At 47.9% G+C, this 24,632-nt stretch overlaps 1 long non-coding RNA gene across 1 annotated transcript; it reads right to left on the minus strand.

The window, feature by feature from the left end:
- Nucleotides 1-8,041: 8,041 nt before the first annotated feature.
- Nucleotides 8,042-24,290, minus strand: LOC309347967. The gene is made up of 3 exons (XR_014159088.1): nt 23,995-24,290; nt 13,157-13,295; nt 8,042-8,186 (listed from the first exon to the last, which is right to left on the minus strand). It is a non-coding gene; the product is annotated as an uncharacterized lncRNA (long non-coding RNA).
- Between the last annotated feature and the right edge of the window lie 342 nt (nt 24,291-24,632).

Here is a 24,632-nt window from a genome sequence, read left to right on the forward strand (position 1 = left end):
CAGCCCTGGTCACCCTAATGAGAAGGCAGTGGGAGGGCAAGCATGGTCAATATTGCAGTGTCTTTTGAGGCCATTGACCATGGTGTCTCTCTGGACTGACTCTGTGCAATAGGTATTGCCAACACTGTGCTCCCACCTGTTCAGGATATGTCTGGAGAGTAGAACTGGGAGAATGGTTTTTGGGCACATGACTTTTATGCTATGGATTTGCCATGGGGCACTGTTTTGTCCCACAATGCCCCCTCTGATTCATTTAAAATATCCCCATTTATTATTAATCTGGGCATATCTCAAAATTTCCAAAGATGGTAGAGACAGGTCTAGTTCATTTACATGATGCGTATGAAGGACCGGAACCCCTTACAGGTACTCTGAAGCTAAGTCGGGAGCAAGGAGAGTTAGCTCACTCCAGCAGGCAGTGCATTTTATCTAATCATACCTTAAAAGGAGGGTTTCAAAAGCTTTTAAGTGTAACTGCTTCTTCTAAAAAGAATAAATTGTTGTTGTTGTTTATTATATCAAGTAGATGATGACTTTACTGAAACTTGGTGTAGTTTTACTTTGTACCTGAGTAACAATGGACAAACTCTGCGGGACAGCTGTGGTGAGATGTAATTGCTTGAACTGTGTAGTCTGAGAAGGGAAGGGAGGCGAGGTGAGGCGCTTTGTTCTTGTGTTACTCTCTGTATCCTCTAAAATAAAGGAGAAAGGTGAAATAAGAACGTTTTTTTAAAAATCAGCTGAGCTTAAATACTAGAAAGATGGAAGCTTTGTAAGTGTTAGGTTCTAGTTCGCTCCCTCTTGATGAGCCTGGGCCACTCATGGATCCAGCCTTCCCACTACGGTGGACGCTCGGGATGTGAACATAGCTGTCAATGTTTCCCTTTTTTAAAGGGAAATTCCCTTATTCCAAATAGGATTCCTCGCAAGAAAAGGGAAAAGTTGACAGCTATGGATGCAAATGTGATCCATGCGGGATGCACGTTCACAACCCGCAGCGTCCGCAACCTGCAGCGGCGCGTCTGCGTGTGTTGTGATTTGGCGCTTCTACACATGCGCAACCGCCGAAACCCAGAAGTAACCTGTTCCGGTACTTCCGGGTTTCGGCGGTCCACAACCCGAAGAAACACAACCTGAAGCGTCTGTAACCCGAGGTATGACTGTAGTGCCTTCTGCCAACAGTGAATGTTCCTGAACCAGAATATGCTGACCACAGAGATACATATTGTCAGAGCTGCCTCTAGGTCCCAGCTCACAGAGGACCAACGCTAGGCTGTGGTAATGTATAAAAGTCTTTATTGAAGTTCAGTTTCCATTTCAAAGCCAGAGCGTGCAGCCCTACGTCTTAACCCCTAGATCGGCGAAGTCCCGTCTGAGTCTCCTCCCCTCTGACACCAGTTTAAGATCCTAGCCCTGCTCCACCTTTTCCGCTGCTCTCTCCTCCTCTGGGTCCTCCTGCCCGCTGGGGCATTGCCCTTTCTGGACTCTTCCGACGCTGAGTCGCTTAGCTCCTCCCCCTGCCTCCGTCGGGCTTTAGGACCCGGTTCCCAATCCTCATTCTCTGCTGTCCCGCGCTCCTGTACATTTGAACTTGCCTCTCGCGCCAACCCAGTGACCTTTCTCCTAACCGTTACACTACTTCTGTCACTGCTTCCCTCTTCCGGGACACTAGCCGGATCTGACCTCCCCTCCGTCGCCCAACTCTCCGACGGAGGCGTGGTCAGCTCTGCCTCGTCTTCTCTCCCTGGTGGGGAATGCACTGGCCCCGATGCTTGGGACTCTTCCCCCCCCCACTCTGCTCTGGTGGGGAAGCTGGTCCTGATTTCCAACTACTGCTCTGGGAGTCCCTGCTGCCCCCTTGCTCCTGGGGCGTTCCCCCTGGGAACCCCCTGCCCCTGGCCACTGGCGCCCCCTTCTGTGAATCTTCCGATTCGCTGGAGAGGCTCATGGAATCCCTCGGCCCACTGTCCTCTTCTCCTACGCTCCCCTCGGATTCTTCCCCTTCGCTCTCCATTTCCCCTCTTCCCTGTGCCTCTGCTCCTGAGCCCCTGACATCCATCCCCCCCTCGAAGCCCCCCCTTCCCCCCTCCCCCTCTTCTGCTGTGGGTTCTGGGTGCTCCAGTGTTGTGGGGGTGAGTTCCGGATACAGTTTGTCCCCCGTGGTGTGCAGCCAGCCGGATAAATCCGGGCAGTCCTCCGTGGTCTCGTCGACGTTGATCTCGTCTGCTTCCATTTCTTGGGATGTGTGTTCGAACCCTGGATCTTCCCCCAACTCGCCCATGACCCCCTCTCCCTCTGTCGTCTGGGGTGACGCTGCGTGCAAGATCCCTCTCGGCATTTCTCTGCGCCACCCCACCTCAGGTTGATCTTCCCACCAATAAGATCCACCAGTGCCAAACCCTGAGAGGGATCCCTCTGGGGAGCTGGTCTCCGGCGCCGTGTCCTCAGCTGAAGAGAACCCCTGGAACGTGCTGGCTGAGAGTGTGGGTGTGAAAAGATATTCGTCGAAATAATCTGCCGGCATGGGTCTGTGCGGGAAAAGTGCATGGAATTCGTCCTTGAGCCATTGCTCCTCCACTGCATAGTCCGGTACCCACCTGTTGGCGCTGGCTGGGGTGTCTTCCCTGGCGAGGAGATATTCAATCCCTTCCTCCCCCCATCTCGAATCTAAAATCTCTGTGACCTCGTTGAGTGGCTCCCCCTTCGGTGACCCCCCCTTCGTGGGCGCTTCCCTGAGCGGGTCTGGTGCTGTCCCTGGCGCCTGAAACCTGTGAGGTGCCTTGTAGGGCCTGAGCACTGATCTATGAAAGACCGGGTGCATTCGGGATCCCTCCGGGAGTGTCAACCGGAAGGCCACTGGATTGATCTGTGCCTCGACCTGGTAAGGCCCTAGTTGCTTGTGTCCTAGCTTCTTCTTGGCTAACGATCTGGCCGGTACTGCCTGGGCTGCCAACCAGACCCAGTCTCCCACCTGTATGTCTTCCCCAACCCTTCTGTGTCTGTCTTCCTGCATCTTGTATGCGTGCTTTGCTAGTTCTAACTGCCTTCGGAGTTGCTCGTGGACCTCCTGTAATTCCGTCGCAAAGGCCTCTGCTGCCTGTGGCTCCCCCTCCCCCACTCTCTCTAATCCCGGGAAGGTTCTGGGATGCCGCCCATTGTTGGCAAAGAACGGTGTCACCCCCGTGGACACGTGCTTCGTGTTGTTGTAGGCGAACTTGGCCAGCGGTAGGTAGTCCACCCATGTCGCAGGCTGCTGATTTGCGTAGCATCTCAGGTACTGATGCATGATGGCGTTGACCCTCTCCGCTTGTCCGTTGGTCTGCGGGTGTCTTGCCGACGCTAGGTTGATCTTGACGTTCAGGATGCCCATCAACTTCTGCCAGAAGTTCGAGATGAACTGGCGCCCCTGGTCGGACAGGATAGACCGTGGTAGACCATGCACCTTGAACACGTGGTCTATGAACAGCTTGGCGGTCTGTTCCGCTGTAGCCACCTTCGCGCATGGAATGAAGTGGGCCATCTTGGTGAACATGTCCACTACCACGAGTACTGCTGTTTTGCCCCTCGAGCTGGGCAGATCCGTGACAAAGTCCAGGGCCACCCTCTCCCACGGTTCGAGCGGTGTCTGTAGCGGTTCCAGCAGTCCCGCCGGCGGCCTGTGCACTGGCTTGGCCCTTTGGCATGTGTCGCACCTAGTGACGTAATCCGCGACTTCCCCCCTCATCTTGGGCCACCAAAAGTCTCTGGCTACTAATTCCACCGTCTTCTCTTTGCCGAAGTGCCCAGCGCTGGGCGCGTCGTGTAACTGCTGCAGTACCTTCGCGCGGAGGTCGTAGAGGGCCCCTTTGTGGATGAGCAGTCCGTCGCGTATCTGGAACTCGTCGTCCTTCGCTGTTCCGTTCCGCACATCCTCCATCTTGGAGCGTGCGAAGGAGTCTGTCTGCAGCGCGCGACGTACCGCGTCCAGGTCCACCGTGGCTGAGGCGCATGCCCATGCTTTCGGTGCGAAAATGTGCTTGGCCGCCGCCGGTGCCTCTGCCTCGAGATACTGCGGCTTCCTGGACAGTGCATCCGCCATGATGTTGTTGTCTCCCGGGATGTATTCTATCCTGAAGTCGAAATCCGCAAAGAACTCCGCCCAGCGGATGTGTCTCTGGTTCAGGAACCGCGCCGTACGCCAGTGTTCCAGGTTCTTATGGTCCGTGTGGACCTGCACTGTGTGTTTGGCTCCGATGAGGAAGTGCCTCCACGCCTTGAAGGCTGCATGGACTGCCAGCAACTCCCTGTCCCAGATGGTGTAGTTCTGCTCCGACTTGCTGAGTTTCCTGGAGTAGAAAGCACACGGCCTCCAGTCCCCTTGCGGGTCTCGCTGCAAGAGGACTGCCCCCACGGCTCTGTCTGAGGCGTCCGTCTCCACCCTCATGGGTTTGCTGGGGTTTACGTGCAGCAGCTGCTCTTCGGACGCGAAGAGACGCTTGAGCGTCTGAAAGGACCGCTCTGCCTGCTCGGTCCAGATGAACTTCTTCTTCTTGGAGCTGAGGGTGTCCGTGATGGCTGCCGTTTGCATGGCGAATCCCTTGATAAACTTGCGATAGAAGTTGGCAAAGCCGACGAATTTCTGGACCTCCTTCCGATTGCGAGGGCTCTTCCAGTCCAACACCGAGCGGACCTTGGCGCTGTCCATGGCCAGTCCCTTGTCGGACAGCTTGTAGCCCAGGAAATCCACCTCCGTCGTGTCTAACTGGCACTTCTCCAGTTTGGCGTAAAGTCTGTGCTCCCGTAGTCTTTGCAGGACCTCCTTGACGTCCCTCTCGTGAGCCTCCTGAGATTCCAAAAAGATCAGGATGTCGTCCAGGAAGCAGACGCACTTCTTGTAGAGGAGTCCCGCTAAGACGTGGTGCATAAAGGCTTGAAAACAGTGGGAGCCATTTTGTAAGCCAAACGGCATAACTCTATATTCATAGGTGCCCAGGGGTGTAAACATGGCCGTCTTCCACTCGTCGCCCTCCCGCATGCGTATAAGATTGTACGCCCCTCGTAGATCCAACTTGGTGAAGATGAGTCCCTTCCTCACCGTCGTGAGCAGGTCGTCAATCTTGGGCATGGGGAACGCCGTGGGCTTGGTTCTCGAATTCAAAATTCTATAATCAACTACAAGCCTCTTTTGGGGCGTGTCTTTTTTCTTCACGAAGAAAACAGGACTGCCCCCCACCGCTTTGGATTCTCGGATGAATCCTCGCTTCAAGTTGTGATCTATGAACTCCCTGAGTTCCTGCAGTTCATCCTCAGACATGGAATACAGTTTCCCCATCGGCAGCGTCGCCCCCGGCAGGAGGTCAATCTTGCAGTCGTAGGGCCTGTGGGGGGGCAGCTTGTCCGCTTCCTTCTCGCAGAAGACCTCCAAAAACTCTTTGTACTTGTTGGGTACTGCTTGCAACATGCGTAAGTGCAGCTGTGGTCCATCCTCGTGCCCCTCATCTTCCTGGTTAGCGAGGATGCAGTGTTCTGCGCAGTAGGAGGAGCTGAAGGTCAACTGACGCTGGTACCATGCTAATGCCGGGCTGTGCCTGTCCAGCCAACTCATGCCCAGTACTATGGGCGTGTCCGACAGGTGGGTGACGTTGAAGCTGATGACTTCGTGGTGATTTCCAATTTGCATCACCATTGGCGGTGTTTGCTCCACCACTTGTCCTCCCAGTAGCTCCCTGCCGTCTACCGTGACTACGTTCAGGGGCATCGTGGCTGGAAGGAGCGCCACGTTATGTTGCTTGAGAAAATCCACTCCTATAAAGTCTGCATTGCTGCCAGAGTCGATGGTGATAGGGACTTCCATGGAGAGCCCATTGGGAAGCTGGAGTGTTGCGGTGAGCTGTACCACTGGTTTGGGTGGGAGGGGGTCCGTGGGCTGTAAAATTCCTGGGGACTGCTTCACTGACTCGTCTGGCTGGGCCCCAGTGGTTCTGCTTCCAGCCAGACTCTGTTGTTTCCCTGCAGTGGTTCTCCCTGCTGAACTTCCTCTCTTACTGTTGCTGAGGCTGCAGTGTGCTTGTGGATCCTCTGGGGGCACTCTTTTGCCATGTGCTGAGCACTGTCGCAGATGTAACATTTCCTGTTCCCTCTAGGAGGCTTCGCTTTGACTGCTCCCGGTGTTAGGGCTCTGGTTGCTGACTGAGCCTTTGCACCACCTATCTCCATCGGCTCCTCTCCCCCTCCCAGTGGAGGCGTGGATTGAGCACGCGCTGTGTCCCTGGGAAAGAAAGGAGGTGCTCTCGCTGGCGTGCGTCCCCAACGCCCTTCTTCTTTGCTCCAAGGACGTTCTTCCAGACGCACCCCAATCGTCAGCGCTTTCTGGACAACTTCTTGAGTGCTCTGGGGTCTCTCCCCCCTTGCAATTTCGTCTTTCACAGCCCCGTTCAACCCCTCCCAGAACAGGTCTCTGACGGCAGCTGAATCTTTTTCCCATTTCAGCGCGTTGACCAATGCAAAAAAGCGGGAGTGATATTGCCTTACAGTGGCTCTGCCTTGTTTTAATCCATGTATCTCCTTTCTGGCGACATCTACATCTACCGCTGATAAAAAACAAGCATCCATCGCCTTAATGAAGGCGTCCGCATTTTGGAGGGCTGGGTCATTATCTCTCCATAGATTGCGCAACCACGCTTTAGCTTCTCCATGGAGATGAGTTAGTATGAAGCCTACTTTCTCCCGCTCATCTCTAAAGTCCTTCTCCAGCAACTTTAGCGCAAAAACCACGTCTGCTCTGAAGTTGGGATACTCCTGCAGACTCCCATTGAAATGAGACACAAGGCTGCCTCCTCTCTTTCCCAGCCCAATCCCCTCTGGTCTGGTTCCCGGTAGCCCCTGTTTAGTCAACATTTCCAACCTGGTTTGCAGATCTCTGCAGGCGGCGGCTGCTTCATCTTCTCTCTTCCTGGATGCTAGTATTTCCGTGTTAAGTTGTGTCACTGCGTTTTGCAGGACTGCCATTTGCTCTTCGGTAGTCATCTTGTCCTGCTTTCGTGAGCTCGCGAAGCAACAATCTTCGCCCCTTGCTGCGTCCACTCACGTTGCGAGGTTTTAGGGAGACGGGACTTACTGTCAGAGCTGCCTCTAGGTCCCAGCTCACAGAGGACCAACGCTAGGCTGTGGTAATGTATAAAAGTCTTTATTGAAGTTCAGTTTCCATTTCAAAGCCACAGCGTGCAGCCCTACGTCTTAACCCCTAGATCGGCGAAGTCCCGTCTGAGTCTCCTCCCCTCTGACACCAGTTTAAGATCCTAGCCCTGCTCCACCTTTTCCGCTGCTCTCTCCTCCTCTGGGTCCTCCTGCCCGCTGGGGCATTGCCCTTTCTGGACTCTTCCGACGCTGAGTCGCTTAGCTCCTCCCCCTGCCTCCGTCGGGCTTTAGGACCCGGTTCCCAATCCTCATTCTCTGCTGTCCCGCGCTCCTGTACATTTGAACTTGCCTCTCGCGCCAACCCAGTGACCTTTCTCCTAACCGTTACACTACTTCTGTCACTGCTTCCCTCTTCCGGGACACTAGCCGGATCTGACCTCCCCTCCGTCGCCCGACTCTCCGACGGAGGCGTGGTCAGCTCTGCCTCGTCTTCTCTCCCTGGTGGGGAATGCACTGGCCCCGATGCTTGGGACTCTTCCCCCCCACTCTGCTCTGGTGGGGAAGCCGGTCCTGATTTCCAACTACTGCTCTGGGAGTCCCTGCTGCCCCCTTGCTCCTGGGGCGTTCCCCCTGGGAACCCCCTGCCCCTGGCCACTGGTGCCCCCTTCTGTGAATCTTCCGATTCGCTGGAGAGGCTCATGGAATCCCTCGGACCACTGTCCTCTTCTCCTACGCTCCCCTCGGATTCTTCCCCTTCGCTCTCCATTTCCCCTCTTCCCTGTGCCTCTGCTCCTGAGCCCCTGACACATATGTTGGTAACCACAGTTCATGTAACATCCTTTATGGAACACACTGTGACTATTGCCAGACTGCAGTGGCCAAACTGCCCACTTCTGAATATAAATTTATTCATAAAAATCTGGATATTTCTCAACCAAAAGAGCAATTCTATTCATTTTATCTGTGCCTTGCAGGAGGAGTGCTTGGTGGGTTGTAGCAGCAAAAAAGCAATGGTGAACTATTTTCCAAAGGACATCAGCCTCCTGTTTCCGCAGGAGCCAGACAACCACCTGCAAGTTAGGACCAGATAGCAAAAGCATTCTCCCCTCATAACCAGTGAATTCTAGGTGGAAATGTATTTGTTATTATCTCTTCAAAATTATCCTTCAAATACTTGGCTTTGTTTTCATGTTGATTGCTTATATGATTTGTTATATGTGAGAAAATCAATTTACATCATTGATAAAAACTATGAAAGTTCCATTTTAGCTGCCAAGAAGACCAACTCCTGTTCACAATAAAGGTAAAAAGAGAAAAGAAGGTAAAGGACCCTGGATGATTAAGTCCAGTCAAAGGTGACTATGGGGTGTGGCTCTCATCTCACTTTCAGGCCAAGGGAGCCGGCGTTTATCCACAGACAGCTTTCTGGGTCATGTGGCCAGCAGAACTAAACCACTTCTGGCGCAACGGGATACCGTGACGGAAACTAGAGTGCACAGAAACGCTGTTTACCTTCCCGCCGCAGTGGTACCTATTTATCTACTTGCACTGGAGTGCTTTTGAACTGCTAGGTTGGCAGGAGCTGAGACAGAGCAATGAGAGCTTACCCTGACCTTCTGATTGGCAAGCCCAAGAGGCTCAGTGTGGTTTAGACCACAGCGCCACCCGCGTCCTTGTTCACAATAAACCTGGCTTCCTCTTATAATTTCTGGTGCTTGGCTCTTCCTTGGCCTTGCCCCTAGAATGCCCGTATCAGAAGCCAGAGTGACAATGTCTACTGTTTCATAGCAGCCCCTGTTTCTTCAGAATGGATAGTTTTGTTATGTTTTCAATATATAACACTTTACTGGAAGCTGTAAAAGGAATATAGTTGCAGCAAATCTTACTTGTAGCCGAGTAAGATTGTCTTCCATAAACATGGTTTTAAGAATGATTCTGTAAATGACTGTGGAGGCCAGTTCTGGAACCATCTGTCCTTCCACAGTGGGGACATTGGTTTCTGGGTGGGAGTTGATCACGGTGTGGATTTGCCAAACGTGCCTTCCTCTTAGCACGTTTCTCCCTTGCGTCCTGGAGATGATTTGTAAATACAAATAAGTAGACCATAACGGTCTTATGTCATTCACACACAAGGAAAGCCATAATCCAATTTACAATGATATCTCAGGCATGTGATTCATTGTTAGTGATCAATATGCATCTTCTCAGTTTGTGAACAGATTCAAACAAGAAAGAAAAGCAAAAAGAACAGTTAACACTGGATATCGTGCAGGCGAATATTTCTAGTGTTTTGGCTTAATTATAACAGATTTGTATCTCAGCTATTACAGGTGAGCATCAAATCAAATGGTTGGGATATTCGGAATGAATAACTGAGCATCTTTCTTGCAAAACAAGAAAGGCTTGTTTTGCCTTCATTGGCAAATTTACGGCATGTAGTGCCTTAAAAGAAAACATAATGAAAATGATCTATAGGTGGTACATGACTCCAGTCAAGCTTGCAAAGATATATCATTTGCCCAATAATAAATGCTGGAAATGTAACGAATGCGAAGGAACTTTCTATCATCTTTGGTGGACCTGCCCAAAGGTTAAAGCCTACTGGGAAATGATCTATAATGAAATTAAGAAAGTCCTTAAGTGGACATTTGTAAAGAAACCGGAGGCTTTTCTCTTGGGCATGGTCGGCCAATTGGTACCAAAGAAAGATAAGACCTTTTTTATGTACGCAACCACAGCAGCAAGAATTCTCCTGGCAAAGTATTGGAAGATGCAAGAATTACCTACTCTGGAAGAATGGCAGACGAAGGTGACTGAATTTATGGGACTGGCAGAGATGACCGGCAGAATCCGTGATCAGAGGAGAGAGACGGTGGAAGAAGACTGGAAAAAATTTAAACTATATCTTAAGAACTGTTGCAAAATTTCGGACTGATAAAATGTTAAGGGTTAAGAAATAAAGAACTATAGCTGTAAATATTTAAGTTAAGAAAAATTTTGAGGGAAACGAAATATTGAAAAGGAATGAAGGATTGCTAAAAATTTCTGAAACAGGGGTGCAGTGAAGGGGAGGTGTGGGGAAGTCATGTGTTGTTTATTTGTGTGTTTTTTGGTTTTATGAAAATTAATAAAAATTATTTTAAAAAAAAAAAAAAGTTCTGGAACCATCTGTCCTTCCACAGTGGGGACATTGGTTTCTGGGTGGGAGTTGATCACGGTGTGGATTTGCCAAACGTGCCTTCCTCTTAGCACGTTTCTCCCTTGCGTCCTGGAGATGATTTGTAAATACAAATAAGTAGACCATAACGGTCTTATGTCATTCACACACAAGGAAAGCCATAATCCAATTTACAATGATATCTCAGGCATGTGATTCATTGTTAGTGATCAATATGCATCTTCTCAGTTTGTGAACAGATTCAAACAAGAAAGAAAAGCAAAAAGAACAGTTAACACTGGATATCGTGCAGGCGAATATTTCTAGTGTTTTGGCTTAATTATAACAGATTTGTATCTCAGCTATTACAGGTGAGCATCAAATCAAATGGTTGGGATATTCGGAATGAATAACTGAGCATCTTTCTTGCAAAACAAGAAAGGCTTGTTTTGCCTTCATTGTAATTGGGAGAATTGCAGCTGTCAATGACTCACGGAGCAGATGTTTCCTTTCTCGCTGCTTGGGGCCATTCACAAACCCTGCGCGCACGCGCACGTGGCGGAAGTCCTTTCGCCCCGGCTGCTCTCCCCAAATCCAGCCCCGCTTTCCTGGCTGGCTGCTGCTGCCGCCGTCTTCTCCGCCACCAGGGGGCTCTGCGCGCCGTAACCGGCTGAGCAAGGAGCGAGCAAAGCAGGCGGCGACGCGCAGCGGCTGCCAGGGCCGGGAGGCGGCGCGCCTGTGCGCGCACGCAAGGTAGGATGCCTGCCTGCCGCATCGTAAGGAGAACTGGTTCCCCTAGATGGCGACTGAATAATGTTGCAAACACACCCAGTGACCCAGCTCTCCCTCGCCCAGGGGCACGCGCGCGCGCGCGCGCACAGCGATGCTGGGAAGTCCCGGGCTTTCTGCAAATCCATGGCGCCGGCAGCCAGCCGTGCAAGCAATTCCAGCGGCGGAGAGCGCCTTTATTGCGCAAGGCAGGAAGATGGCTCCGCGGTGGGGCTTCCTCGGGTCCTTCCCGGGCACGCGCTTCTCCCTTTAAGTCGAAGGCAATGGAGCTGCTGCTGCTCCGGGCGGGGCGCGGGGAGCCGTCCTTAACTTCTAAACGGAGATGTGTGGGGGTTTGAGGGATGTTGGACATTTCGCTCTCTGCCTGCCCCCCAAAACCCACTGCAGGGCCAGGTAGTGAAAGCTAGGTTGCGATTATACAACAATGCTCAAGGCAAGGCACTCCTGCTATGCTCAGATGCACGGACTTCTTATTACAGTACAGTGGTACCTCGGATTACATACGCTTCAGGTTACAGACTCCGCTAACCCAGAAATAGTACCTCGGGTTAAGAACTTTGCTTTAGGATGAGAACAGAAATTGTGCTTCAGCGGCACAGCAGCAGGAGGAGGCCCCATTAGCTAAAGTGGTGCTTCAGGTTAAGAACAGTTTCAGGTTAAGTACGGACCTCCGGAACCAATTAAGTACTTAACCCGAGGTACCACTGTACTTAAAAACAGAGCAGGGCGCTCCCTCCAGCTAAACCCTGCTTATGCTCGTGCTCCTTGAGACTTGCGTTTATCTCACAGACATGAGGGATAAGTAACTGGCAGGGAAAGGGTTGACCCTCTCCCAAGAACACACTTTTTGCAGTGGTCAAAGGGCCCATGGGGTTCCTGCAGTGCTCGCTTTCGTATCCGCTGGCCCTTAATTGCATGACAGACAGGTGAGCCAAGCTCTTGGGCTTCTCCTGGGGCTTCTCCTGCTTTTCCCAGGTGACTCATTTCTGTGTCCAACAAGAAATGCCTTCCACTCTTTTTCCAGCTTCCTCTCAGTGTTTCTGGCCTCCCTTTCCAGATATGTTTTCTTAAAGGCTTTTGTTTCTGTGGCAAGCCTGAAACTGCTCCAGCTTCTTCATTAAAGAGAAAAGGCCAACCATAACACAGCTTGCATTAAAGGTGAGCCACACAGCTTGGATTGCAACCTTCCATTGAAAGAGCTCTGCAGCTCACATAGAACCACCCAATTCCTTGGCAACCTGCCGTGCTAAGGCTCCCAGTATATCTCTACAATTAGCCAGCGGAAAAGAAAATGTGAGCCCTTAGCTCTGGGACTTATGAGGAAGAGAGGTCCTCTGGTCATATGCAGAGTGTATTTCCACAAACACTGAGTACTAGTCACAACCCACCTAGGATTGTGGGATTTAAGAGCAAGGCTTCCAGATGGGAAGATGCAAGGTCTACAGAGGCCTAATTCCCATCACTGGTAGGGTTTTTTTTTAAAAAAAAAATGAAATAACCACTGTCAGTTTCTCTAAACACTAGTCCCATTTCAGACAGATAGTTAGCCCAGTGGTACACTCTTCTCTATATGCCACTGCATTTATTCTCAGTGGTTGTAACTGCTGTGGACACTCTTTCATGGTTTGGGAAGCAGCATGTATTTTTTTTCTTCTTTACTACATGCTGTGGCTCACCCTCTAATTCAAAAGGCTGCTGCTGAGTGGATCTCATCACTTTGCAGCTACACAACATGCCATTAGCCCCTGCTTAGCACAAACCTTTCTTCCGTGTCCATGGAAGGAGAAAGTGCATTCTGCCAGGTGACCCTGTAAATGTAAAACGCACACACACACACACAAACTGGCACTTGAACTGGGAACTGTCCCCCTGCCCCGCCCCAGTCTACCTGGTACAGGGCTGTTTCCCTACACAGAGCCGATCTGTTTCTAGAACAGAACGCTACCTGGTCTCCATGTCCACAGTGGCTCTCTTTGCTGCAATGCCCTTTCCTGAACTCTTCCGTTCCTCAACTTCAGAATAGAGTTTGTGATCATCTGGAGGTAGCGGAAATAGTGGTGAAGTTTGACATCAGTCAGATTTTCCAAGCCTCACCCGAGTTGAGATGGATTCTTTGATCTTACGTTTTATCCTTCCCTCACAGCTTTAAGCTGGTGGCATAAGAACTGCTTTCCCATGACTTCCACAACTTCCCATCATGGCAAGGTTACAGGCCACAGGTTGGATCAGAGTCCTGGAGAAATCAATGGGAAAGAATAAATTGGCCGTGACTAACTTTTCACAACAAATTGGGGCTTAAGTCCAACTAATTTTGTCTGGGTGATCTAACCCAGGAGCAGGGAACCTCAGGCCAGGGGGCCACATTCAGCCCCCCCCCCGCCCACCTGACTTTCAGAATTCTTCCCAGAGCACCCCCCTCCCCTTTGAGCGGCTTTGGCCTGGCCTGGCTGGGGGGTGACCTTGAACTCTGAGCAAGGCCAGGAAGGTACACCAAGGGTCATCTAGTCCAACCCACTGAAATGCAGGAATTACAGTTTAAGAATCCACGACAGATGGACATCCAACCTCTGCTTTAAAATCTCCAAGGAAGGAGAGTCCACCACCTTCAGAGGGAGTCTGTTCTTCATGATGTTTAGTCAGAATTTCTTTTCTTCAAACATGAATCCATTGATTCCTACCCTCCAGAGCAGGAGAAAACAAGCTTGCAGTTCTTGTTTGTTTGCTAACCTTTTTTTTTTTTTTTTTGCACACCCGTAATATAGCTCCAGTTTTTCCTTTTGTTAAACTAGATCCTTTCAGAATTCAAGGAAATTGCCTTGGTTAGTTAATTCAAGGGGAATGAAGGTTATTATTAATGAGATGTTGCAGTTCTCATGTTAACAATTTATATACATGTTGACACTTAGTCTTATAAAGCTTTCTTCTGCAGATTTCTACAGTAACCCATATAAGTTCAGAATATATAATGTTAAATGTCGAGCCTCAAACGTGTTCTTAAATGTTTTACATTAGGCATAGGCAAACTCGGCCCTCCAGATGTTTTGGGACTACAACTCCCATCATCCCTGACCACTGGTCCTGTTATCTAGGGATGATGGGAGTTGTAGGCCAAAAACATCTGGAGGGCCAAGTTTGCCTATGCCTGTTTTACATTGATAAAAACATCTATCTTGAAGTAAAATTCCCTTCTGTAAAGAAAAAAATGTTTTAAAATTATTGTTTGGCAGCAATCTTTCTCAATTCAAGATGGCCACCGATCTGTGAGGCAGGGTGAGGCAGCTGCTCTCACCATTTTATAGTTTTATTGTCCTTTTGTTGTTTTATTTTATTGTTTTACTGCCCTATTTTATCATTTCATTGTTTTACTTCCTTGTTATCTCGCCAGTCTAATGCAATCTTTCACATCTAGCAAATTTTGCTCATACTTTTGAGAGGTCCATCACGGCTCAGTTTATTCTCTGCCTTTCCAAGTTTCCAAAATAGCTGCCAGACCTTTGTCCCTATAAATGTCATAGAATCCTATGATTTCATCTTGTCAAAGAAAATAAAGAAAAATACAAAAAGGAGTACTGAAATATATACATGACTCCCTGGCCTAATTTTACCTTCCAGCTCAAGATTAGGAAAATCATGTCTCCATCTTGCATTAGGCATGTTCCTTCTCTGGCAGTTTCCCCATCAAACTCAGTAATACAATGCTTATATTCAGGCAGTTGTATATAGGATTGCACTGTGATCAGCAGCCAGCAACTGTTGCTATCTCCCTTGGGTTAAAAAACAAGCAAGCAGAAAAGGAAATTGTCTCTGCAATCAATAATACAAAATCAAATTCACACCTACATGTGGTAAGAGGATATATAATTTAAACAGGCAAGTAAGAGCCTACAGGATAGCTCAGTCAGTAGAGCACGAGACTCTAATCTCAGGGTTGTGGGGGGTTCTTGCCCTACATTGGGCAAAAATATTTCTTCACTCTTCTTCTTTCTTCTTCTTTGGCGATACCTTGTAGTTGAGTAAGATTGTCTTCCATAAACACGGTTTTAACAGTAAGTCCCTAAGTGACTGTGGAGGCCAATTCTAGATCCACACATCCCTCCACAGCAGGGACATTGGTTTCCTGGTGGGAGTTGATCACAGTGTGATCATTTGCCAAGCGTGCCTTCATCTTAGCATGTTTCTCCCTTGCGTCCTGAATTCGAGTGTCTTCAAAGCCCATAACACCTTTGGTAAATATCTGAAGTCTTCAAAGCCCATAACACCTTTGGTGTGTATCTGAAGAAATGTGCATGCACACGAAAGCTCATACCTAGAACTAACTTAGTTGGTCTTTAAGGTGCTACTGGAAGGAATTTTTTGTTTTGACTATGGCAGACCAACATGGCTACCTATCTGTAACGTTTGGTAAAGGCTGTTCTCCAACTGGAGCGCTCGTAGGCCAGTGTTTCCCAGTTGTCAGTGTATACTACATTTTAAAAATTTGCCTTGAGACAGTCTTTAAACCTCTTTTGTTGACCACCAGCATTACGCTTCCCATTTTAAAGTTCGGAATAGAGTAGTTGCTTTGGAAGACGATAATCAGACATCCGCACAACATGACCAGTTCAACAAAGTTGATGTTGAAGAATCATTGCTTCAACACTGGTGGTCTTTGCTTCTTCCACTACACTGGAATTAGTTCGCCTGTCTTCCCAAGTGATGTGTAAAATTTTTCGGAGACACCATTGATGAAATTGTTTGAGGAGTAGGAGATGGTGTTTGCAAGTGGTCCATGCTTCACAAGCATACAGTAAGGTTGGTAGTACAATAGCTTTGTAAACAAGTATTTTGGTTTCCCTGCGAATGTCGCAGGGATATTCACATTTTTTCACTGCAGGGGGTTGGACTAGATGACTCTTGTGGTCCCTTCCAGCTCTATGATTCTATATCAGTTCTAACAGCAAAGTGTAATAAAGTGTAAAGGCAAATTGTAATGCACATATTGTGAGCCATATTCAAAATCCTAGTGCAGCCTCAGAGGTTCTTTAATAACAGCTGTGACTTGGTTGTTGTTGTTCTTGGCACCCCTCTGATTTGAGAGAAAATGCCTTCGGGGGCCAAGTCAAACCGCTGGAGGATCGCAGCGCCTGCTGTGGCTGCAGAAACCGGGAATTCATAACTGCTGCACCCCACATTATTCTTGCTGCATTAGCACCACCAAAGTGATCTCCCCGGGGTGCAAACCTGGGCAGTCCTGGGCTGCCCAGACAACAAGACACGCCCTCATGTATTGAAATAAGCCTGTTTCCCTTTTTTTCTGTCTACCAAGGAACTTGTGTGTTTACCTAAGGATTTGTATTTTCAGGAATAGAGAAGCAACCACTGAATTCATTCAGCAGTCCTGGGTTGCAACCAGAAGCCTGCATGGCACCTAGTAGAGACTTAGTCACTTTTAAAGTAGCCAGAATGGGGGGGTGGGAAGGAACGTTCCTACCCCCAAGGCGTATTGTGAGCATATCCCTCAACAGGAAGGCCACGAGTCGGTACTATTCAGAAGACTGGATAAGCCCCCAGAGCTTCTAGCTGCTTTCTCACCATAGTTGGCCATAGAGTTCACCGACAAGCCATTTCTCCTCCTCCATCCCTCTCTGCTTTTATTGCTCCCCTCTTTCCATTGCTCCCCTACCCAACTGGTTGCAGTTGCTGCACTTGGGCTGAGCGTGGAGAGGTCTCTACTCATTGGAGCCAAGGAGTTGCTATGCTGGCATTTGTGAATAGTTCCAAAACACAGCTTTGCTCTTGAACAGTCATACACTTGCAGGCTGCCGAGGGGGGGGGGGCAGTGTGTGTGGGGAGAGGTTGCTAAGAGAGTGCTGGATTTTTTCAAGCAAGTAGTCAGGCAAGCTACAGGCGGGTTGTCTCTTGAAAAAGCAAAAAAGAGATTTGCTGAATCAGGGAAATACCACTGCCTGCCTTTGCATACTATTATGCTGCTACTTCCTCAGAGAGAAAAATAAATTGGGAGCTGTAACAAAAGAAACAAGAGCTTCCACCTTGCGGTAGAACAGTCTGAGCATTGTTTTCTTAAGTAACTAAGAGTTTCCACCATCCATATTAAAAGTTAGATACCCTCAGTCTGGGCAAGTGGGAACCCAAACATGGAATATTTTCTTGGGAGAAGGGACAGATCTTAGCAAACTGCCTTCATCTAATCAGGCAGATATGAGGAGCCTAACACAAGGTTAAGCCTAGTCCTGCGAGCAAACTGTCAACTTCAGGTTTCTATTTTCAGCTTTTAATTAAATAAAAGTAGGAGAAAAAGAAAGCAGCACAAAGATTAAAAAAACAAACAAGTGATTTCTAGCTAACCTCATACTCAGTTCCTCAGTTAGTTTCAGCAGCCTGCAGTAAAGTGCAGCATCGTTTTATGCGCAAAGGACATAGAAGTTGAAGTTGAACAAGCAGAGTTCCTCAGGGCCAAGGGAGGGCATAACTAAAAAACATTTTTATGTCTCATGTTTCAGGAGGAGCAATGATGTCCGATCAGGCCTGAGATGGGTGCAAAGCACTTATCATTCATTACAGGATATTAGGGAAACAGGTGTGTGGATTGAGAAGGATCTCCTCTTCTGTAGTTAATCTGAACGGATTCGCTAAGCAGGAAACATCCTCTTGCATAGACCCTGAGCTGAGCTCCATATGTTTCACTGTGCAGTGTCTTTGAGGAGACTTTGGAATTCTTAAATGACCTGAAAGGTTGGAGCTGGTTCTTTGACATGGGGGCATTTCTAGGATGGCATTCATTCTCTTTCCCAGCACTCCTGTGTGCTACAGAAGTTTTGCAAAGAGATATTTAAGTGAATAGAGTTGCCAAACAGCTTTTTGGACAGTTGCTAGAATCCGAGAACAGAAAGCCAGAATTCAGCCACACTGCCTCCTCCTTGACCAGTCCTGTCATACAGGGAAAGAAGCTGGTCATAGCATGGGGAAAAAGTGATGGCAAAACACTGAACAAAATCAAGTTTGGTTTTTTCATAGCAGATAAAGGAGACAGGCCAGTTAGAAATCTCTCACTCTCATTCCTGCACACCACACAAAAATGCAAGGATATATCTTAATTATGCACAAGGAGGACCAAACAAGTTCCCCCACCTTTCCTAAAATTAAGAGGGGCTCATTGGCTGTTTATGTAAATCCCCCTCCCCCAGTAATTAAAACAAGAAAAAGAAGGAGGTAATTACGGAATGTGAGTTTGCACAAACCAGATTGCATACCTATGTGGCCATGGAAGTCTGAATCTTCAAGGAGTCTTGTCCCCCCACAAATTGCTAAGATCTCAGAGAAAGATCCATTCTTCTGGTAGGGGAAAAAATCTTACAGCTTTGTACTTACTAAACAAAACCAAATGTTTGGAGACCAACACATGCTACGGGAATAGAAATACATTCCAAAACCAAATTAAACAAAGGCCTGAAACCCTGTAGACATCCTTGTGCTGTTTTTATGAAGCATTTGGATTCTCATATTTCTGTAAGTTTAAACCAACTGTTGGAGCAGCCAATGTGCTTTGGCAAAAACACATCAAGTCCTCTCTGGATCTCTCTCTTACACTCAAGCAGTCATATAAACATAATATTCTTTTTTAAAAAGTTTTGGAAGTAGCCCCCAAAGCAATTTTTCTCCTGTCTGTAGTAACAGGAGTCCCGAGATTCAAACCATTCCCTGAGGTGTATCAGCAGAGTTGCCAGATCAGCAATATCCCAAAGCCTGGTGGTATAGAATGAGTTTGGTGTGTGTTTGTGAGTTAAATCTGCTTCTTTATAAGGTACTGTTTTAAAATGATATTGTTCAAGCCAATTATAATGCTGAAAACTCCTAAAACTAAGATTCAAGGACAGTAATTTGTCTGGATTATGAGACCACTCCAGCAGCCAGCCAACCTTTCACAAATGAAGATAAGAGCACACTCCTAAGACACCTTGGTTCCAGTACCAAGCCCCCCCCCCCCCCCGGTCTTCCTTCCCAGCGAACCATCACACATGGCTGAAGGTTGTGTTCCACATGCTGTATTTGTTTGTCCCACACTGATTTACAGTTCAAGAGCAAGTTTGTTTTTAGCTAAAAACCTACTTGAAAAACACAGTGGCATTATGGTGGTCCAGTTTGCATGTCACAGTAAACCGTAGTTGATTAGTTTACCATGAAAACGCTGAGCTGGGCCACTTTGCTCCCCCCTCCCAGCCCACTGGAGAAATGGAGAGCTTAGCTTAGTGCTGTATCATCTGCTGTGGATCATAATTTGTTTCATGCAAGACCATGGTTTATTTGGAGGGTTCTAGATCATGCAGGGAGGAGGTTCCTCATTTCACACTTTCTTTTTAAAAATAATTTTTATTGCATTTAAAAAAAATTACAAATACACAATTACAAATACACATAAAACTCAAACACACCCACAAAAATACATCTTCATTTCTTCTTAATTTACATTCATATTCTATATCTCATCTAAACTTATCCATATCCATCGTACATTAATTGACTTCTGTCTATCTCTTTACGGCTTCTTCACCTCTTTTTTATTTTCCCCTTTATTCTGTATTCAATATATATTTTACCTTTTATTTATTTTTGTGAAATTCAGTCAAAGCACAATTAAGTTTTGATTTGGGAACCATGTTTGTGCAAATAATTTTTAAAACAATCTCATTTCACACTTTCCACCTTGCACTTCAGCTCTGCACTCCCTCCCGTGAGTGCCTGCACATGGTACTCCGAACACACAGTTAGGGCTCACGCCTCTCGCAAGTGTTAATGATTCAAATAACAATATTTGTTTTGCATTCCACCAAGTCCTAAAATACATTGTTTGTCACTGACTAAGTCATACTCAGAGCAGGCCCATTGAAATCACTGGACTTAAGTTTGCCAAGTCCACTGATTCACTTCTGTGCATGACTTCACCAGATACAACGCTATGCCACTGGAGATGGGGCAGCTAACCGAGGGCTGCACTCACCCTTGGTCCATTCTCTGTGGGGGCCGCCCCACTCTCCCTTACGCATAGACAAACACCCGCAGGTAGGCTGAAGCACACAGGCTCCCTCCTCACCAGCTGATGTGGGTTATTATTGCCCCCACTCAGCTCCTCGAATGGTCAGACTAATGACCAGGTGAGATTGGCACTTAGTTCCATACCCCAACAAGGCTGTGTTTATCTTAACGTGTCTCTCCCCCCCCCCCCCCCCGCTTTTTGCTCCTGCTGCTGCCAAATTGATGGGATCTTGGAGAGCTGTAAAAATTGACTTGCGGGGTAGTTTACATCCCCAAAATGAGGCTTGAGGAGCTAGAAGAAGCTTCTAAATGTCTACTTTGCAATCTCCTGCAAATATTTCTGGAAAAAAATTCTGAAATACTGTACTTGAAAAGATAACAGGACAATGTCAAGTCTACTTTTGGGAAATTGTATGAGCTATTATTTTGGGAAAACTATGGAACACAATACTGTTTTTATATCATATGAATGATATTTAGAAAAAAGTGCAACTAATTTTCAGTGAAACATGCATATGGTTTATTTTATTTTATTTTGCACAGTGCCAGTGACTGTGGAATAAGCGGGAAAATGTTTCATCAAAAACTGCAGGTGCTATTAAGCAACCTCATGGTCTTGTCTATCAAGTGCGAACTTGCAGGAGAAATTTACTTTGGGGAAATAATCCACAATTTCACAATAAAAAAGGCAAGAAGAAAAGTTTTTAAGTAAATTGGTCAACTCAAAAATATATTTGCAGTCACATGATAGATTTTTTTAAAAAAATCAACAGAAAAATATATTTATTTGGACCAACCAAAAAATACTCTGCAAGCTTTGGGAAACTCCTCAGACTGGATGGTAAGTTAATCAAAAGTAGGGGGCGGGAAATGGCTTGGGGTGGGGTGGAGGCCTGGTAGAAATGCCCAGTATGGGCCATGGTGTCATATCAGAAATGCAGAAAATGTAATTTCATAATTAAAACAGGTATTCACATATGGGTTTCCTTAGTGGGACTGCACAGAGCCCCACTTGAGGAGCAAAAGCTACAGGCAAGCAAATCTGAACATTTGCTCCACTTAAAGTAAGTGGGACTTTTCTCTCCAGACTAATTTTCTCTCATGCAGGCCAGGACTGTCTGTCATAATAGGACAAGCAGTTAGGAACTGCAAGGAATGTGTGCCATCTTGGAATGCAGCCACATGAGGGCTGAACTTTTATAGACTGAGGGAGAGCAAACCAGGTGCTAATGCAAGTCAAACAGCAAGGGCATGAGGAAGAAAATTAAGATGTCCTTGGGTTGCATAACTATTTTAACCCAGAGAAGTTATTCCAGAATGCCACTCTTTTGGTGTTAGTAATTTTATTAATGGACAGCTTGTATCAAAAAATGATGCTCTTTTAAAAACTATGTAGATGTTCGTGCTGTTATTATTAACTCATCTAATGTATTTATAGAATCTAGTAACATTTGCCAGCTAAATGAGGGCAGATCTGACAAGCTTGTAAAATTCCATCAGTTTAATTTGGGTTCACATATTTAGTTTCTCTTTTCAGCTCGAAGAGCCATAAATAATCTAAGAGAAAGAAAAGTGTGCTCCAGAGATAACCCAAGCTCCCTCTCTCAAGAATCTCTCTCAAGAGCAGACAGCACCAGGACCAGCCTTCTGCAGAATGACATGGCCTTAGCTGGGGCACCAGACTTTTGTGTGTCAGTAAACTAAAGGTGGCCAATTGTTCAGTTTATTATATTTTAACCCCCATGAGAGATGTAATTTGGATTTTCTGCCTCACATATCAAAATGACATCATCTTAGGATCCCTTCCAACTCTACAAATCTGATTCTGTGTGTTACTTCTCAGGAAACACACAGAGGATTCAGCCGAAAGGTTTCCAGGAAGGTTGTCAGTGATCAGATGTCCTGCCTATACCTTTCCCTAGAATGTGGGAGGCCAGCAGCATTACCTGTCTTGAATTTCCTGGGGGGTGAGAAGGCCATTATTCTCAAGAGAGCTGCTCTGTAACAGAGCCTTCCCTTGACAAATAACAACAGGGATTGTTCTTGTTTTTCACCTTTTTATTACAAGAGTGCATTCTCTTCCCTATTAATAAAACAGGATGGATAAATAAGGTCAAAAGTAAATAAAAATGAATTAAAGTCAATAGTCAATATAAATGCAATTCACTTTGCTTCTCTTAGTCCCACTCATCCTGAGCTTGAAGCAGGCATGCCTATTTAAGATTTTCCATCCTCTACTCACAATTTTTTAAGCCCTTCCCTCCTGCTCTTCCTCAGTCTACTTGAAAACTTTGGCTTGTTAAGCTGTTGTCTGGTATTTCTCCAACAGAGGCTCCTCTCAAAACATATTCTTGACAATAGAGCAGTTCACCCTGTTCACAAAACTTATTTCACTGTTTGCCTTTTCTGTGTCTCTCTTTGTAGACTTTGGTTCATTGTTACATGGCTAAATACGAGGCACCATTTGGGCCATCCGGGATCTGTCACAGGATCCCTATGAGCAGAAGCAACTTGCAGGACTCGCCGAAGGAAGTCAAAAATGAATGGAAAGTTCTGTATTTCGGATATATTGTATTTAGAATGAAATTAATAAAAAATCTTAAAATGCAAAAAAAAAAAAAAAAAAAAAAAAAAAAGAAGCAACTTGCAGGACAATGTGTCACAGACAGAACCTTCCTGGCCAACTGTCCTGAGTCAGAGCCAGATTTCCACTGCTTCCCTCCTGCTACAGGATACTCTCCAGGAAAGAGCACACACTCCTTTTTGCAGCTTTGTGCTGGCCGAGCTCCACTCTGCTCTCTCCCTGGCTGGGGTCAGGTGTGAGGCCTTGATCTGTTTCTGATTAGCAGCCAGCAGCAGAGCTCATTAATTGTCCTGTGATCCTTGCCCTGACTCAGAGCAGCTAACTCCATCCAGCCAAGGCTGGGGCAGAGGGCAACCCTTCAGGGACTGGGGGAAAAGGCCACTTCCCCTCCCCCCATCTCTTCTTCCAGCCGGTGCTTCAGAGAAAGACCCAGCCCCTCCCCCCCCTACACTGCAACTGGAGCTGATTAACTTCCTTGGCCTTGAGGAACAAATCATTCTCCTCTAATCTCTCTCTCTCCCTCCTTCAGTAATTGCAGATCAGCTCCAATCCTTTTCACTAAAGTAAAGGAAGGAATCACTCCGTTTTTTGTCTGCTTCTACAATCTGAAGCTACTGATCTTCCCTTCCTTCCAGCGCACCAGGCTAGTGTGATGCACTGAATTCTTCCCAATGACCACAGAAATGAGTGAATGCAAAGGGTGATTGACTGCACAGGGCTCTTCAAAAAACGTTCCCCAAAAGCCATGCCGATCAACCCAGGATGTACATTTGTGGTTACTATACTTAGCCACAACCTGTGAATTGGCAGTGGACTGGGAGCGGGGACGAAGAAAGGCGCACCGCGCGCTTCTTGGCTCCTTCTTCAGCGACTGGGCTAACAGTTCGGGGGCAAAGGAGGAGCCACTGTCAGCCGGGATGAGCCAACTCTGCTGGATGGGATGCCCCCCCCTCGCCCCAATTAAGAAGGCAGACAGAATCGAGGACCGAAACTGGAACAAAAGCTTTTTTTCAGCGGGGGTGGGGCGTTTGGCTCCGGAAATGCCCACCATTTGTCTGCATGGAGACACCAGGCAGCTGCATCCGCGGATGGTCACGAGGGGCAGATTGCGGGGTGATCCCATCGGGGAAATGTGGGGCTCCCAGCGCACGTGGCGCTTGATCTAACCTGCCGCCCACACAAAGGGGTCCCCCCCCCCGCCTTTCCCGGCACAGAGCATCCATTCAGAGATGCTCATCCTCCCCGCCCGCTTGCCCGAGGGAGGGGCGCGCCTTCTCCTACCCCCCTCCCCGGGCGCTGCAGCCCCCGACTTGCCAGCCAGCCAGCCGCGCTCTCACGGACAAAGAGCTGCTCTTCTGTTACCGTTTTGGATCTGGTCTGTGTTGGTCTGTTTTTTTAAAAAGAGAGAAAGAGAGATTAAACCTTTGATCCCTGTTTGAATTCCCTGTTTGGGTGGGATGGGAAAATGCGCCACATTCTAACGGAACCTGTACCTGAAAGGGGAGAAATTCGGCAGGAAAAGCCCGTCTTGGCATGGAGAGGAAATGCTTCTGCGGAATGTCTGCCCTGCCGAGGGGCTGCTCAAGGCGCAGGAGCCGGTTATATGTACTGTATGCATGTGATACCCCCCCCCCCCGCCAGAGCAGAGGTGGGAGTTCTCAAAGCGCCCTCTCACATCAGCTTCCCTTGCCCGAACCCCGATATTCTTTAATGTTCATGAGCAGATAAGACAAGTCGCCCTTCGGAAAGGGCGCATTTATCATGGAACAGCCAAGATCACAAGGCTGTGCGCTGGCGGGGAGAAACAGCCGCGCCGACGGCGGCTCTGGCGAAGAGGCGCCTGTTTGGGTCAATTCTCGGGGGGGGGAAGCGGCGTTTGGCCCCCTCCTTTCCGGGTCGCCTCCTGCTCCGCGGCTCCAGCAGGCAGCGCTCAGCCTGCGCGCCCCTCCAGGCGGC

The sequence above is a fragment of the Podarcis erhardii genome (genome assembly GCF_964252035.2).
Source record: "Podarcis erhardii genome assembly, chromosome: 8".
Taxonomy (NCBI): Eukaryota; Metazoa; Chordata; class Lepidosauria; order Squamata; family Lacertidae; genus Podarcis; species Podarcis erhardii.